The following is a 17,341-nucleotide window of genomic DNA, read 5'->3' on the forward strand; positions in this document are numbered from 1 at the left end:
TTTGTAATTCTATACTTTGCATCCTAGCCTCTCTCCTCAGTCGGCACGGGCCGAATTTGTAACACAGGATATCCATAGCTGATTTTTCTTTCTTATGATGGCCTACACATTTTCTTTCCTATGATGGCGAGGGGGCAACGAAGAGCCGCTGGCTCCCAATACCTGTTTAGGGAAGCGGTACCACTGCCATAAAGCACTGTGGCCACCTCGCGAGGCAGCACTGGAGCCACCGCGGTGAGCGGGCGGATGGGAGGGGAAAGGCGGACGTTCACCGCCCCAGGGCCTAGTGGCCTGCGTTTGGAGAAGGGCCAACAGACAGCCATCTGCGAACGAGCCCACACCACCCTCCACTACGACCGCCGACGGATCGCCGGGAGGCAGCAGTGGAGGAGGAGCGACAGCAGCTACGGGCACGCCTGCGCGCTAGCGAGTAGTGGTTGACTGGGTGGTGGATTGCTTCCTGCGCTCCTGTCGCAGTTCGGAATTTGCAGTGCGCCTGCGCGTTGGTGGAGGGAAGGAGGGCGGTGTCCGGCCTTGTGTTTTGAACGTCTCGATGGGGGTAGCTCACTATTTGGCAGGAAGGTAAGGAGGCCTTTATCCTGGCGGTGGAGCTCGCGTACGGAGAAAGGGATCCAAATGTGGCAGAGGCGAACAGGAGGCAGCAGTGGTGACGGTGGAGTGGGACAAACGAGACAAGGGGAGCAGCTGTCCCTATTGCTGCTACAGAGAGTCTGAGTGGCCTAGTGAGACAGAAGGACTGCTGTGGCTGCAGCGCTAACGCTCCTAGGCCGTCCTCCTGGCGTTCCCAGGCGCCCATCCCCCCAGCAGGTGAGTAGCGAATGTGGGGGGGGGGGGCAGGAAAGCGCAGCCTGTCGCGCCGCCCTCGGCCTAGCTTAGCTTAGCCTAGCCTAGTACCGGGCAGAGCCGGAGGGAGTCGCTGTGGGATGAGCTTGGAGCCGCTGCTCCTAGCTTTCCCTCCCCTCCCCTGAGGCTGACATTATTTATATACTTGCGGTGTTCTGTCTCTGTTACCCTTTCTTTTTCACTGCCCGCCTCAGCGGCCCGCCCGGAAGCCGCGGGAGGCGGGCGAGAGTGGGGGCCCTCGGGCTCGTGTTGCCGTTTCTATCTTCCCTTCCCACGTAGCGCCCCGGCTCCTTGGCAACCCCCACTCTTCCGGGCTCTGGGGGACTGCTGCCTTCCTTTGGCACGGCCCCTCTCGGTGTCTACCACACTCACTCACCACCCCCACCCCCCCACCCCGTTCCTTGCTGGAGGGGAGGGGTCGCAGCTGCACATCCCCCCTTCCTCTTTGTGGAGCTATTGTACTGTGGGCTGGGGCCCGCTGTGGGGCTCCCGGCAGATAAGCCTCTGTCGATAGTGCACGTTGGGGGAGGCATGCCTCTGCTCTGTCATCCGTCCGCTTCCCCCCACGAGAAAATGGGGCGAAGGGGGTGTGAGGGTGGTGGCGGGGCTCGGCCGCGCCGCAGTAGCGAAAGGCTGGAGCTGGGAGAGTTGCTAACGCGCCGGGCTGGGAGCACTGGTTTGCACACGCCACTGCCGCTGTCTGGGACACCCAGAGAGTGTGTGTGTGTGTGTGTGTGTGTGCATGTGTATGCGCGCGCTCTGCTCGCGCTTTGCTGGGTTCCTTTGTCTGCTGCTGCTGCCGCCGCCGCCGCTTTCCCCTCCTCCCTCGATTCCTTCTTTCTCCTCCCTCCTCTCCTTTCTTTCCCCCTCCCTTCTTTCCCCTCTCTCCCAGACTCAAAACGCTGCTGCAGCTGCAGGTTTGTAAATACTGGACCAACACACACAACATGGCTGACGCTCGCCCTGCTCCTTCACCAGGCTCTCCTCTTTCTCCCTCTGTCTCCGCCGCTTAGCCTCTCCGCCATTTAGGCTTTTGTTTCTTCCCCTTCATCTCCCATTTAAAAAAAAAAAAAGGAAAAACAATTCACCCTCCTTATTGCGCACATGGCGGGATTTCAAGGGTAAGGATCCTCACTTTGGAGGCTTTCTCCTTTCGTTTTGCTGTTTACAACAAAATGAAACCTAAAATCAGAGGGGGGTTTGGGAACCTAGCAAGGCCTGGAGGGAGGGGGAGAATTGGCTGAGCCCTGCTGAGAGAGGCTTGATTGGAATGCGCATATCTCTTTGGGGGAGGGGGCTGGTGCACCAAAGTGCTGGCGGAGATGAAATACTGTATTATGCTTGCAAAATAATCTAGTGACGTTTCTTTCATTTTAGGATCTAGTTCAGTATAAGGTATCAACTCGGCACAGTCTTATTAAAAAGACCTGAACTAGTTATGTTGGAATAGGCATTGTGTAGTGAAAAGCCATAGTATAGGTTTTTGGGGGTTTCTTGGCGTTCTCTGTATCTCCTTGTCAGTATCTTAAATAGCTCACAGATCACAGGATATAAAACTGGAATTAAAACTTGCCTGGTCTCTTTGTGTTGCTAGTTTTCTGTCACAGATTAATTTGCCCTTGTGATGAAGTGGTTGTTTTGTTGTTGTTGTTAAAAGGAGCACTTTTTCTTAAAAAAGAAAAGGTATGGCATCGTGAACTGAAGTGCGATACTGAACTGCAAGACAGCATATTTCTGACCTCTCCTAACACAAGACAAATGTTCAGTTCAGCACCTCCCAACCTCAGTTATTCAGAGTACCCCCTTCTGGCTTCGATGAAAATAGCTTATACTTTATTGCCTTTTTTTTTTTTTAATGACATAAAGCCAAAATAACATTTTAATTTCTTGGACATATCTAAAATGATCTGCTGGGGAACAGCATATCTAGGTTTTAATTTAAGGATGAATGCTCAAGGTGCAAAGGATGTGATGCTTTCTAAACATATGTGTTACTGTAACTCATAGTAAACGTTTCACTTTTCAAAGATTATATTTAAAACCACAGTCTTTATTCAAAGCATGTACACATTGATAGCCATGACTTCTATCAGAGCAGTGCCCTAAAGTAATGTCCTAACTCTTTTCTTTGGTTACTTTGCTTTGGAAGCTTCTAGTGGAGAAGCACTGGCATAGCATAATCAGTTTTTATTGAGGTAGAAGTAGTTACTGCATTTTAATGCTAGAATTAAGTATCATATATTAATAATTTCTTTAATCTATGTTTGTCTTTTTCTCCCACTTTTTCCATCCCTATTAACAAGTGTTGATTAACTGGAGGAGAAAATAAATTATAGTATTGAGTTTACCACAATGTAAAACTTGAGTGGAGTCATCCAAGTTGCATTTTGGAATGTGTATTCATGTCATGGCTCCCAAGCCAACTGTAATACTTCTAGATGCAGAAGTGAGCAAAACTCTGTAACTTGATACATCAGTGGATTTGTGCAGCACTCTGTTACTCTTAACTTTTGTTAACTAATTAACAACTTTGTTAACTAATTTGTATTTTATCTATGAACAGTGAAAAATGGGCCTGGGATCACTAAAGTAATTTTCAAGTAATGCTGAAATTATTTAATTGAATAATATACAGTACTTATTACTGTTTTCACCATGTGACAGTGGTTGGATTTAACTTTCTGTCTTAATCTAAAATGTGAATTTGGTGATGGCATGTTGGAGGTGAATTGATTTGGCTATCGGAGAGGTTGAGGAGATTGTTTCTACAATTGGAGATTGCCTTTTTATATTTGTGTAATGTAGGTTGTCAAACTGCTGTAAATCCATGTTATGTGAGGTCTTGTTTGACTTGCTTGCTTGGAAACTTTATAGTATGTATTTCAGCAGATTGTGGAACCATTACAGATTGTTGTCATTAACTGTGGTGACTATATTAGATTTAAATGTTACCTAATTGCATTCTAGTATTTGCAGTTATTGCAAGGTGGTTGAGATGTGTTGTTAAATTATCTTTTATGATGGGATTTTCTTGGAGATCTATCTGTAAAATAAGAGTTACTGACAGTATACTGTAAACATTTACAGGTAATTTTTTATAGTCTTTTTTGCTAAGATTAGCTTTTAGTGTGTCTTTTTTTTTTTTTTTGTTATTGTTGAATGCTCTTACGTGCTATTCAAGGTCTGCACCTCCAAACAGTGGTGAGAGTAGATCTTAATTTTAAGAGTAGCTCTATGGATTTTAACAATGCTTAACGTGCAGATGAGCTGCTGAACTTTAGACCTTCAATTGCAGGTGGTAGTTTGAACAGAGGAGAACTTTATCTCTTTGTTTACCAATAATATTCCAGTTGTTTTTATATGGATGACTTAGAGTAGCCATTTATAGCAAGAACATTTTTATCATTGTGACCAATTGTTGAGTCCACTTGCCATCTTTGAAGCAATCTCTTTATTTTCACTGTCACTTTTTCTGGCATAGCTGTATGCAGATCCTATTCTTTGACCACGTTGTAGCTGATAGTCCCATTGTACTAATAGTGCCAGCTACTTCAGTTGAAGTGCCTTGGATTCAATCCCTGCAGTTTCATTTCCTGGGAGTGATCAGTGGTGTGTGGTAACCTGGCTAGTCTTAATGTTCCTTTTTTGAGGTTTTGGTTTGTTTGATTTAGTGTCAGAGTTCTGGGGAGCCTATCTGTCTGCTTAAGTTTAAGACTGCTTGTATCTGCAAGTTTAGAAATGCTTTAGGATGAAAGTGCTCCAATAAAATGTGTTGCTATGTTTAAGGTCACTAGTCGATCTCTCATCCTTTTGTTTTCAGAATCTTCCTAGTGGTTCAGAGGTAGTCCTGAATCCCAAATTCCCTATGTAACTTTGGGTGTAGCCTATTAAGATGACAATTCTCTCTGAATGTGTACCTCAAAGGCTTTTTAATTCTATCCACTGTATTGCTTGGTGGGTTTTTTGTTTTCCCCAGGTTACTATTAAGTCAGAACAAGTAATGAATATAGGGAACATGGGTAGCTATTCTGTTTTAAGATTGCTATGCTGACTAGGTTGTAAAGTATAACGTTACCTAGCAAACTGATGTCTACCACTGGTGCTGCTTCTTAAGATGATATTACTTTGCCCAGATGTTGTCAGTCACTTGTAAAATGAAGAAGTAAGCTTGACTTTGTCAGTAATGTTCATTGACTTGTTCTAAAACATACTAAGCTGCCATTATGCTGATTTCTGTAAAAAGACTTCACCTATCTATACCTTAACTTGACCTCCCCTTTCAAAAAATATAAATTACTTTTTTTGAACCTGTATTAATCACATTTAAATGTAAAAATGAACTTTACTAGATCATGACCTCTTACCAAAGAAGCACAACTGAAAGACATATCGGACATCAGACTTCTGGTCTGGTATGTGTTAAGATCAAATAACTATTTCTGTTGCAAAAATTATTTTCCTAGTTTAGTATGTATTTTCTTTATGAAAAATTCTTCCCTAGTGTGTTCAAAAAAGGTAGCTTAACTCCACTGTATAATTTCATGCTTCCTGTTGAGATTTGTAAATCTGGAAGTTCCCAGCAGCATAGAAGAAAGCATGTTCTGGAATAGTTCCCTTGTGACATTTTGTATTTGGCATAATTGGCAAGGTTGAGGGGGGTGGGGCTGCAGGGGTGACCTCTGTGGGAGAAAGTTGTTGACTGCCCTGTACTGGTTACAGTTGGTTCCAGCCAGCTCAGCAACAACCCCATTGCAGGCCAAAGATGGACCAATTGGCAAACTTTGTGGCGCCTCTGTGAAAACAAAACTAAGAAAGGGTGGTAAATACTGGAAAAAAAGGAAGAAAAGAAATAACACCAGAGCAGAGGAAAGAGGAGACAGAAGACGATGCTGGAACAGGAGGAGAGCAGGAGCTTGACTGGTAGCCTGAGCAGGGGCTGAGAGGTCTGACTCTAAAGGGACTGCTACCAGTAGAGGAACCAGCACACACTGACCCCAATTTCATGTGCCGCCTGTTGCCCCATCTAAGAGACTGGTTTATGTGTGGTGATGGGATTGGAGAACAAACAGGGGGAAGGAGAGGTTTTGCAGGGGCAAGGGATGATGAAGTGGATTGAAAACTGGCTGAACGGCTGGGCCCAGAAGGTGGTGATCAGTGGCACAAAGTCTAGTTGGAGGCCAGTAACTAGTGGTGTACCCCAGGGGTCAATACTGGGTCCAGTCCTCTTCAACGTTTTCATTAATGACCTGGATGATGGGGCACAGCATATGTTATAGATGCACGCACAACCAAATCCAACAGGTGTTAAAACTCAGATTTATTCTTCAGCAAAAGTTAGTTAGAAGTCCATTAACATTTTATAAAACCACAGGCTCAATGATGTAAAGAGAATTAATACTACACGGCCGACTTAAGAATCCCCAAGATTTAAAGTGATGGCTCAAAATGTGCATATCGCTCACCTAAAAGCTGAGGGCTCTCTCCCTCGAGGAGTTACCTCGGGCGGTGCCCCGACCCGAGGGGGAGTCCCTGACTGCAGACCCGCTGCTCCGAGGAGGACTGCCAACATGTCCTCCAGCGGGACCCCGTTTATACCCCTGTTGAATCTGACCTGTGGTCATTTAATTCTATTGGCTAGGAGGGTCACCTCGGTGTACCTGGCGCATCTTGATTGGGCAGTTCAAATTTCAACCTGTGGCCTCTAGGGTTTAGGGTTTTTTTCCCCTTCTCCCTGCCTGGAGAAGTTTTGTTTCCTGTTCACGGGGGGTAGGGGTGGGGGGGAGTGTACTGCCACACAATGCACCCTGTGACCACAGTCATGATTCGACTGGTTTCTTTGGAGTGGTGGTACAGTCACCTCTTGCCTCCAAAGTTCAAAGGGAGCACAGTCTGATGAATTTGACGCTCATTGTGGGCCATCATTCCCTTCTGGTCTAGAATTAACATGGAATATTGAACACAGGAATATCCAGCACATGAACAGGTTTTCAGGGAGTAAACTTATCCGTTTTGGGCTCACAGGAATGTGTATATAAGGCTCTTTATCAGCAGACCATTGGCAAGTATTCACCATGTGGATTGGGCGGCCTGAACCCCAAACCGCAGCTTCTAGTTTTTTAGCCCATCCAGTTCCTCTTGCAGTGACGCGAAAGGATTCCATTTCTCTTCCCGAGGCGGTGGGATTGCTGGCACTTCCCTTTGGTCTCTAGTTTTCCCCTCCAGCAATTCCACCAGCTTCCAGATGTCGACAGTGGACTCCCTGTGCAATATGGCTTGGGGTGCCCCCAGTGCCAAGTGCCTTCTGCCAGAGATCATTCCTTCCAGGATCATAGTTCTGATCCGGCCACCCCAGAGATCGAGACCGCTCAGGGCGGGGTTTACAACTGGCTGGCCCGACCTTCCTGCCGCCCTCCGTGCCACCGCTCGGCTCCGCCCATCCCATCTCGCGCCTGTGAACTACTATGCTGCACAGTACTTCCCCCCAAGTCATCAGATGCCTGGGCGGCCTGAGAAGGGAGGAGTGCCCTTCCTCAGTAACTCCTCAGCAAGGGAGGAGTGACTGATACACCAGAGGGACGTGCTGCCACCCAGAGGGACCTGGACAGGCTGGAGAAATGGGCTGACAGGAACCTCATGCAGTTCAACGAGGGGAAGTGCCAAGTCCTGCCCCTGGGGAGGAATAACCCCATGCACCAGTACATGATGGGGACAAACCAGCTGGAAAGCAGCTTTGCAGAAAAGGACCTGGGGGTCCTGGTGGACACTAGATTGAACATGAGCCAGCAATGTGCCCTTGTGGCAAAGAAGGCTAATGGTATCCTGGGCTGCATTAAGCAAAGCATTGCTAGCGGGTCAAGGGAGGTGATCCTTCCCTTATATTCTGCACTGGTGAGGCCACACCTGGAGTCCTGTGTCCAGTTCTGGGCTCCACAGTACAAGAGACATGGACATACTGGAGAGAGTCCAGTGAAGGGCCACAAAGATGATTAAGGGACTAGAGCATCTCGCATCTGAGGAAAGGCTGAGAGAGCTGGGGATGTTTAGCGTAGAGAAGAGAAGGCTCAGGGAGGATCTTATTAATGTATATAAATACCTGAAGAGAGGCTGTAACGAAGACAGAGCCAGGCTCTTTGCAGTGGTGCCCAGTGACAGGACAAGAGGCAATGGGCACACAGTGAAACACAGGAGGTTCCGTCTGAACATTAGGAAACACTTTTTTACTGTGAGGGTGACTGAGCACTGGAACAGGTTGCTCAGAGAGTTGGTGGAGTTTCCCTCCTTGGAGATATTCAAAATCCATCTGGACATAGTACTGGGCAACTGGCTCTAGGTGGTCTTGTTTGAGTAGGACCTCCAGAGGTCCCTTCCAACCTCAACCATTCTCTGATTTTGAGATTTCTGAGAGAGAGTGAGCGTGTTTTTTTGTTTGGTTCAGCAACAGAACTGGTAATTAGAAGTGTTTAATTGACAATAAATTAAATTGGTTGAAATTCCCAAAAAATAAGTAAACTTTTTTTTCCCACAACACATTTATGTTAAGTTTTCATGCTATCCTTTCTCAAATGCTGTGTCAAATGTAATGTCTACTAAAACTCAGTACAGTGCTTAGGTCTCTGGTATGCTTAGATAACTACCTATCATACTGATGAGCATATTGTCTGTTCTTCTGTATGTCTGTAACTTATCTTTGGTCTTCAACTTGAGTAGTAAAATGTTTGGAGAGAAAACCGTCTTTTTTAATTTTCTAGGAATGATAGAAATAATGAAGATAAGGCTTGGAGGTTGTCTAACTCATCTTGTACTCAAAAGACAGTCAACTCCTGTTGTGGTTTAACCCTAGCCAGCAACTAAGCACCACGCAGCTGCTCACTCACTCCACCCCGCCCAGTTTATATACTAGACATGATGTCACATGGTATGGAATACCCCGTTGGCCACTTTGGGTCAGCTGCCCTGGCTGTGTCCCCTCCCAACTTCTTGTGCCCCTCCAGCCTTCTTGCTGGCTGGGCATGAGAAGCTGAAAAATCCTTGACTTGAGACTAAACATTACTTAGCAACAAGTGAAAACATCAGTGTTATCAACATTCTTCTCATACCTAACTCAAAAACATAGCATTATACCAGCTCCTAGGAAGACAATTAACTCTATCCCAGACGAAACCAGGACAGTATCCACCCCTTCTTCTATACCACTAATGTCATGCTCAGTTCCCATACTTTCCATTACATCCTGGTCAATCGTCATCACCTTTTCCGTCCTTTGAGAGATAGATAGATATATATGTATACACATACACAGATATCATTCCCTTAGTTTATGGGTCATGTTTATAAAATGTTCGTTGAGTTCATATAGTCCCCGAGTTTGGGCTCCATCTGTCATACCAGTCTTTCTGGGCAGGAGGGATGGTGCAAAGTCCTCTCAGTCGGTAGAGCAGAATTGGGCTTCAGTGTGGTGTGATGAGCAGGTGACATTGGACGCAGCAGGAGGATGGTGTGCACTGTTGGATTATTGCATGCTGGAGTCATTTCTGGTTCTGTCACTACTGTGCTTCGCTAAGTTTTATCACAGTTCATTCTTGCTTGATCTAAGTGAATCTTACTGTAGTACTATGGATATAGCATATAACAATTATAGTAATGATAACATACAGTGGCAGGTTTATATGGCAACTAATATCATACAGTTTAATTCTGGCTATTCTCACCTAAAATCAAATCCCCTTGAGGCACACGTCAGACTTCCCCATCTTTTCGCATCAACCACCAAGTGCATCCAGGTCCTTGAGCAAAAGCAATCCCATGAATGGGTTTACCTTTGCCTGAGGAAGGAGTAACCCAGACTGTCTTCCCTAACATATTTTTTATGTGCACTACAGGGACTTTATCCCCTTCTACAGTATGTAAAAATTCTGACTGGGCAGGGCCACCCTGATTGGCAGATCCTCTGGTGTTGACTAACCAGGTGGCTTTTGCTAAATGTGTATCCCAATGTTTGAAGGTTCCACCCCCCATTGCTCTCAATGTAGTCTTTAACAGTCCATTGTACTGTTCAATTTTCCTGGAGGCTGGTGCATGATAGGGGATATGATACACCCACTCAATGCCATGCTCTTTGGCCCAGGTGTCTATGAGGTTGTTTTGGAAATGAGTCCCGTTGTCTGACTCAATTCTTTCTGGGGTGCCGTGTTGCCACAAGACCTGCTTTTCAAGGCCCAGGATAGTGTTCTGGGCGGTGGCATGGGGCACACGATATGTTTCCAGCCATCCAGTGGTTGCTTCCACCATCGTGAGCACATGGCGCTTGCCTTGGCGAGTTTGTGGGAGTGTGATATAGTCAATCTGCCAGGCTTCCCCATATTTATATTTCAGCCATGGCCCTCCATACCACAGGGGTTTTAGCCGCTTGGCTTGCTTAATTGCAGCACATGTTTCACATTCATGGATAACTTGTGCAGTAGTATCCATGGTCAAGTCCACCCCTCGATCACGAGCCCATCTATATGTTGCATCTCTTCCCTGATGGCCTGAAACATCATGGGCCCACCAAGCCATAAATAGTTCACCCTTATGTTGCCAGTCCAGGTCCACCTGAGCCACTTCAATCTTGGCAGCCTGATCCACCTGTTGGTTGTTTTGATGTTCTTCAGTGGCCTGACTCTTGGGTACATGAGCATCTACGTGACGCACTTTTACAACCTGATTTTCTAGCCGGGATGCAATATCTTGCCACAGTGCAGCAGCCCAAATGGGTTTACCTCTGCGCTGCCAGTTGCTCTGCTTCCATTGCTGTAACCACCCCCACAGGGCATTTGCCACCATCCATGAAGAGCACTGGCCACTTTTCTCTCAGCAATGTCTAATGCTAGCTGGATGGCTTTCACTTCTGCAAACTGACTCGATTCACCTTCTCCTTCAGCAGTTTCTGCGACTAGTCGCGTAGGACTCCATACAGCAGCCTTCCACCTCCGATGCTTTCCCACAATGCGACAGGACCCATCAGTGAACAGGGCATATTGCCTCTCATTTTCTGGCAGTTTATTATACAGCAGGGCTTCTTCAGCACGTGTCACCTCCTCCTCTGGCGACATTCCAAAATCTTTGCCTTCTGGCCAGTCCATGATCACTTCCACAATTCCTGGGCGACTGGGGTTTCCTATGCGAGCTCGTTGTGTGATCAGTGCAACCCACTTACTCCATGTGGCATCAGTCACGTGATGTGTAGAGGAGACCCTCCCTTTGAACATCCAGCCCAGCACTGGCAGTCGGGGTGCTAAGAGGAGCTGTGTTTCAGTACCAACCACTTCTGAGGCAGCTCGAACTCCTTCATATGCTGCCAAAATCTCTTTTTCAGTTGGAGTATAGCGAGCCTCGGATCCTCGATATCCCTGACTCTAAAACCCCAGGGGTCGGCCTCAGGTGTCCCCAGGTGCTTTCTGCCAGAGGCTCCAGGTAGGGCCATTCTCCCCAGCTGCAGTATAGAGTACATTTTTAACATCTTGTCCTGCCCGGACTGGCCCAAGGGCTACTGCATGAACGATCTCCCGTTTAATTTGTTCAAAGGCTTGTCGTTGCTCAGGGCCCCATTTAAAATCGTTCTTCTTCCTGGTCACTTGATAGGGAGGGCTTACAATCAGACTGTAATTTGGAATATGCGTTCTCCAAAAACGCATGACAGCTAAGAAGGCCTGTGTTTCCTTTTTATTAGTCGGTGGAGACATAGCTGCTATTTTGTTGACCACGTCCATTGGGATCTGACGATGTCCATCTTGCCATTTTATTCCTAAAAACTGGATCTCCTGTGCAGGTCCCTTGACCTTACTTTCTTTTATGGCAAAACCAGCCTTCAAAAGGATTTGGATTATTTTCTTCCCTTTCTCAAAGACTTCTTCTGCCGTGTTGCCCCATACAATGATGTCATCAATGTACTGCAGGTGTTCCGGAGCTTCACCTTTTTCCAGTGCTGTCTGGATCAGTCCATGGCAAATAGTGGGGCTGTGTTTCCACCCCTGGGGCAATCGATTCCAAGTGTACTGGACGGCCCTCCAAGTGAAAGCAAACTGTGGCCTGCACTCTGCTGCCAAAGGAATGGAGAAAAATGCATTAGCAGTGTCAATTGTGGCATACCACTTAGCTGCCTTTGATTCCAGTTCCTATTGAAGCTCTAACGTATCTGGCACAGCAGCGCTCAGCGGTGGCGTGACTTCATTCAGCCCACGATAATCTACTGTTAGTCTCCATTCCCCATTAGATTTCCACACGGGCCATATGGGACTATTAAAGGGTGAGTGAGTCTTGCTGATCACTCCTTGGCTCTCCATTTGGCAAATCAGCTTCTGGATGGGGATCAGGGAGTCTCGGTTGGTGCGATATTGCCGCCGGTGCACCGTCATGGTAGCAATTGGCACCTGTTGTTCTTCAACCTTCAGCAACCCCACAACCGAAGGGTCTTGAGAGAGACCAGGCAGGGTAGACAGCTGTTCAATCTCCTCTGTCTCCAATGCAGCTATACCAAAGGCCCAACGGTACCCTTTTGGGTCCTTGGAATACCCCCTCCTGAGATAATCTATACCAAGGATGCACGGGGCCTCTGGGCCAGTTGCAATGGGGTGTTTATGCCACTCATTCCCGGTTAGACTCATTTCAGCTTCCAATACGGTTAGCTCTTGGGATCCCCCTGTCACACCAGAGATACAGATGGGTTCTGCCCCTTTATAACTTGATGGCATTAGGGTGCATTGTGCACCAGTGTCTACTAGAGCCTTATATTCCTGTGGGTCTGATGTGCCAGGCCATCGAATCCACACTGTCCAGTAGACTCGGTCGTCCCTTTCCTCCACCTGGCTGGAGGCAGGGCCCCTCTAATCCTGGTTAGAATATCCGTTACTCACTTTTTGCACACCTGAATCAGAAGTCCCTTCAAGAGGATCAGAAATGGGATCAGCCCATCTACTGCGTCTGGGGGACTGCTCATGGGAAACTGGAGCAGCAGTTTTCCAAGAAGAATCCTCTTTTCTGGTTGCTTTTTCTCGCAACTCCCGTACCCGTGCATCCAGGACTGAGGTAGGTTTTCCATCCCACTTCCTCATGTCCTCTCCATGGTCACGCAGGTAAAACCACAGGTTAGCCCGTTGTGTGTACTTTCTCTCTCCTCTCTCTTGGGCAGAGGAATGCTTACTCCCAATAGCTGCGATGTGGGCCTGTACAGGTGGGGAGGAGGACATATCCACTTTGAATTGCTGGAACTCTCGGGACAATTCCTCTACAGCCGAGACACAGGCCCGTAGGGAGGAAGAGAGACTTCCTTCGTATTGCCGGAGTTGGACAGCCAATTCATCCACCGTTTGTCCATAGCCTTCTTTCCAGGACATTACTGCCAATGAGTTGGGATAGGTTGGTGGTGCACTTCGTAGAAACTTCCGCCACATCGGTTGTGTGCATTGGACTTCATCTGGATCTGTGGGTGACTGCGCATTTTCTGGATCATTATAAATCACCTCCAGCACGGCTAATTCCCTCAGGTACTGGATACCTCTCTCCATGGTGTTCCACTTGCCTTGGTGACATGTAACTTCATCCTTGAAGGGGTATCTTTCCTTTACACCTAACAGAAGTCGCCTCCAGAGGCTGAGGACTTGTGTTTTTCTCCCAATCGCCTTGTCGATGCCTCCTTCCCTAGACAGGGATCCCAGCTGCTTGGCTTCCTTACCCTCTAATTCCAAACTACTAGCCCCATTATCCCAGCATCGGAGCAGCCAGGTAACAATGTGCTCACCTGGGTGGCGGCTAAAATCTTTTCGCATGTCACGCAACTCACTCAGGGATAGAGATCGGGTAATTATTTCAGGTTCTGCCTCTTCCTCCTGTTCTCGCGATGACCCTGGTTCATCTTCATCTCTCACTAAGCGAACTGATTTCTTTGTGTGTTTCTTTTTCTGTACAGGGGCGACTGATACTGGCACAGGTTGGTTCTCTGGTTTAGCTGCAGTATCTGTCTCCGGGGTTGGGGTAGCCATGCTGCCTGTTGCCGGGGTAGGGGTAGCCACGGTGCCTGTTGCCCTGTTTTCCATCTTTTCCCCCTGAGGGTGCTGCCTCATATCAAGCAGTGTTTGGTAGATACTGGCCAGGGCCCAGCACAGTGCAGTGAGTTGTGCGACTTTGGAATAGCCACAGCATTTTCCTTTCAAATATTCTACCACTTCATGAGGGTTTTGTGGTTGTTCGGGAGTGAACTTCCAAGCCACTGGAGGTGAGAAGTTCTCTAGATACCTGCCCATATCCTCCCACATGCTGTGCCACCCATGAATATCCAGCTTTGGGGCAGATCTCTGGGTGGTACTCTTAAAGAGCCTTTTTGTAGCCCTAAACAAGACCTGAAACATATTCAGGAGGCATAGCACTAACAGCACACTGGCTTGCGCATCCCAAGGATATTCAAAATTCTCAAAAGCTGTTGTAATTAGTCGGAAGGAGAGAAGGGAGGCGAATGGACGGGGGGAAGTATCTCCCCCCTAACTTCCCCATGGATTGGGTGCAATTACCAATAAAATCTGATAGAAGGTGCCCGAAGTATGGAAATGATATCACTGCCTCATACAGATACCAGCTTAACCTCATGACCAGTGATGTAATCATTTCACAAGTCGACATTGCCCAGTACAGCAAAATGATAATCCCAATCACTCTCCCAGAGGTGAGAAACGTAACTACAGGCAATACATAGAGCACATAAGAACTTACAAAACGCCACCATGTAAACAAATGAATCAACATTGTGACTAACATCTATTTATCTAATATAAGAAATGCGTATGACAAATTTGTTTCAACACTCTCTGGCCAGATCTGTTGTTATCTCAACCCTTCGTTGCCCCACGTTGGGCGTCAAAAAGGACTGTCGTGGTTTCAGCCCAGCCGGTAACAAAGGACCACGCAGCCGCTCGCTCACTCCTCCCGCCCCCCTCCGGTGGGAGAGGGAGGAGACGGAGGAGAGAAAAGGAAAAAAAACCTGGAACCTCGAGGGTTGGGATAAGGGCAGTTTACTGGGACAACACAAAAAAAGAGAAGTTACAACAACAACGGTACTAATGAAAGAATATACAAAAAAAAAAGTGATGCACAGTGCAACTGCTCACCACCCAGAACCCGACGCTCCACCAGTTCCCCCACCGAAAGTCGAGAGACTTCCCCCCAGCCTGCTCCCCATTTATATACTGAGCATGATGTCACATGGTATGGAATAGCTCCTTGGCTAGTTCAGGTCAGCTGCTCCGGCTATGCCCCCCCACACCTCCCAGGTTCCTGTAAAAATTAACTCTATCCCAGCTGAACCCAGGACAAGTGCAAATATCGGATTAGTCCCACAACCGATAATTTTATCATACTATAAGCCAGTATTACACAATACATCAAAGTGAAAACCTTAATCCACCTCCCAGGGATGATAAGCAGCAGCCCAGGGACTACATACAGCAAGTGAGGTGTTACATAACAGATTTCTAAAATGAGTGCCACAACTCTTAAGCTCATAAATCAACATAGTGACCAGCGACTCTTAGACCAATGTAATGAATGCTTATAACAAATTTGTTTTAACAAGCTCTAGTCAGGTCTGTCATTATCTCAACCCTTTGTGCCCCATGTTGGGTGCCAAAAAGGACTGTCGTGGTTTAACCCCAGCCGGCAAATAAGCACCATGCAGCTGCTTGCTCACTTCCCCCCCCCCCCCCATTTTATATACTAGACATGATGTCAAATAGTATGGAATAGCCAGTTTGGGTCAGCTGCCCTGGCTGTGTTCCCTCCCAACTTCTTGTGCCCCTCCAGCTTTCTTGCTGGCTGGGCATGAGAAGCTGAAAAATCCTTGACTTTAGACTAAACATTACTTAGCAACAACTGAAAATATCAGTGTGTTATCAACATTCTTCTCATACTGAACCCAAAACATAGCACTATACCAGCTACTAGGAAGACAATTAACTTTATCCCAGCCGAAACTGGGACAGCTACATATGTATGATTCTGGATGGTTGTTTACCCATCCTGTTCCTTAATCATGTATTTTGGGCAGTCAGAAGATCTTTGTTGTAATGTTAAAAGAAGACACAAGGTTTCATTAATGGTTGGTTTACCATCAGTGGAACTGCAGTTATAAGAGATCTGATCTGTCAAAATATACGCTGAGAGTAGTATCTTCAAAAAACAGCTTAACAGAAAATTCTTTATCTTGTGTGGTGCAAATACTTTTTGAAAATCTGACTCTTCAGTGCTTTTAGAGTTAGGGAGTACACAGGTCTTTGACATATTAGGGAACTGGAGACCATTGGGTACTTATGCTTGACATCTTGTGAGTAGGAGAAGCATTCACAAAGGCTGCCCTCAGATCCCAGAGGGTCCTCGTTCTACTGAGGAATAGCTTTTTCTAGAAGTGAATCAAGATAGAAATCTCTCTTGGTCCATTGACTGCTGAGGGTACCTCAGGTGACTACTGTCTTTTGTTTGTTTGTTTGTTATTAGCATTTGTGAATTACATCTCTTTTGATCTTCTGCCTCCCCCCCATTTTATCAGTATAAACATACTTTACTGTTAGGTGTCAGCCATAAGACAGGGCAAGCAACCTCTATTCTGGCTTATGTGCTGTCCTAACAGTTCACTTGTTTAAAGTTGGGGGGTGGGATTCGCTCCTGCCCTCAGTTACTGCAGTGTTGGCTTGTATAGAGAGGATGATGAGGAAAACATATCTTATTTCATATGACTATAGATATAGCTGTACCAATATTGGATGAAAAGTACATTTTTAAATGGTAATGATTTGGGACAGGATTCTTTGCTGTGAATAATCCTAGTTGTCAGTCATGCTGAGGCCTCTAACCACAGTTCTGGGAGACTGTATGTTTGGGTGGAGGTGGAGCAAGTTTAAACATGAAGCAGGGATGTGGTGGGTTGGCCCTGGCTGGCAGCCAAACTCTCACCCAGCTGCTCTTTCATCCCCTCCCCCAGCAGGATGGAGGGAGAAAATAGGAAGAACAGGAGCAAGAAAGCTTGTGGGTCAAGACAGGGAGATCACTTACCATTTAACTGTTGTGGGAAAAACAGACTTAACTTGGGGAATTTAACTTAATTTATTGCCAATTTATATATATATAAAAAAAAATAAAATACTGATTCAAGTATTGGGAAACAGAAACAAAACAAACATTAAAAGACTTATGGAGAACACACTTAGGGAAAACACTTTTTCTCCCCCTTTTCCCAGACTCCACTTTGCTCCAAACTCTTCCCCTTGCCCCTTGTTATGTCTGCAAGTTACACTCAGTCCCTTCAGAGATGCAGTGTGTGTGTGTGGGTTGTTATGGTCAGCATATAGCAGTTTCTCTCTGCTGCTCATTCCTTCTCACTTTTTCTCTGTTCCAGCATGGGTTCTCTACAGGCTGTAGTCCTTTCAGTAATATCTGCTCTGGCATGGGTCCTCTGCAG

At 46.6% G+C, this 17,341-nt stretch overlaps 1 protein-coding gene across 5 annotated transcripts in view; it reads left to right on the top strand.

The window, feature by feature from the left end:
• Nucleotides 1–272: 272 nt before the first annotated feature.
• Nucleotides 273–17,341, top strand: part of LOC128136243 (spindlin-Z) — a 112,420-nt gene continuing 95,351 nt past the window's right edge. For 2 of the 5 annotated variants that reach the window (XM_052775498.1, XM_052775501.1), the window contains exon 1: nucleotides 273–828. The gene's annotated coding sequence lies outside the window, so the exon portion shown is untranslated. Of the gene's footprint in view, nucleotides 829–900; nucleotides 1,986–17,341 lie in introns of those variants that run through there. The other 3 variants (XM_052775499.1, XM_052775497.1, XM_052775500.1) reach the window with 3 other exon arrangements.

Source organism: Harpia harpyja, chromosome W (assembly GCF_026419915.1).
Source record: "Harpia harpyja isolate bHarHar1 chromosome W, bHarHar1 primary haplotype, whole genome shotgun sequence".
Classification (NCBI taxonomy): Eukaryota; Metazoa; Chordata; class Aves; order Accipitriformes; family Accipitridae; genus Harpia; species Harpia harpyja.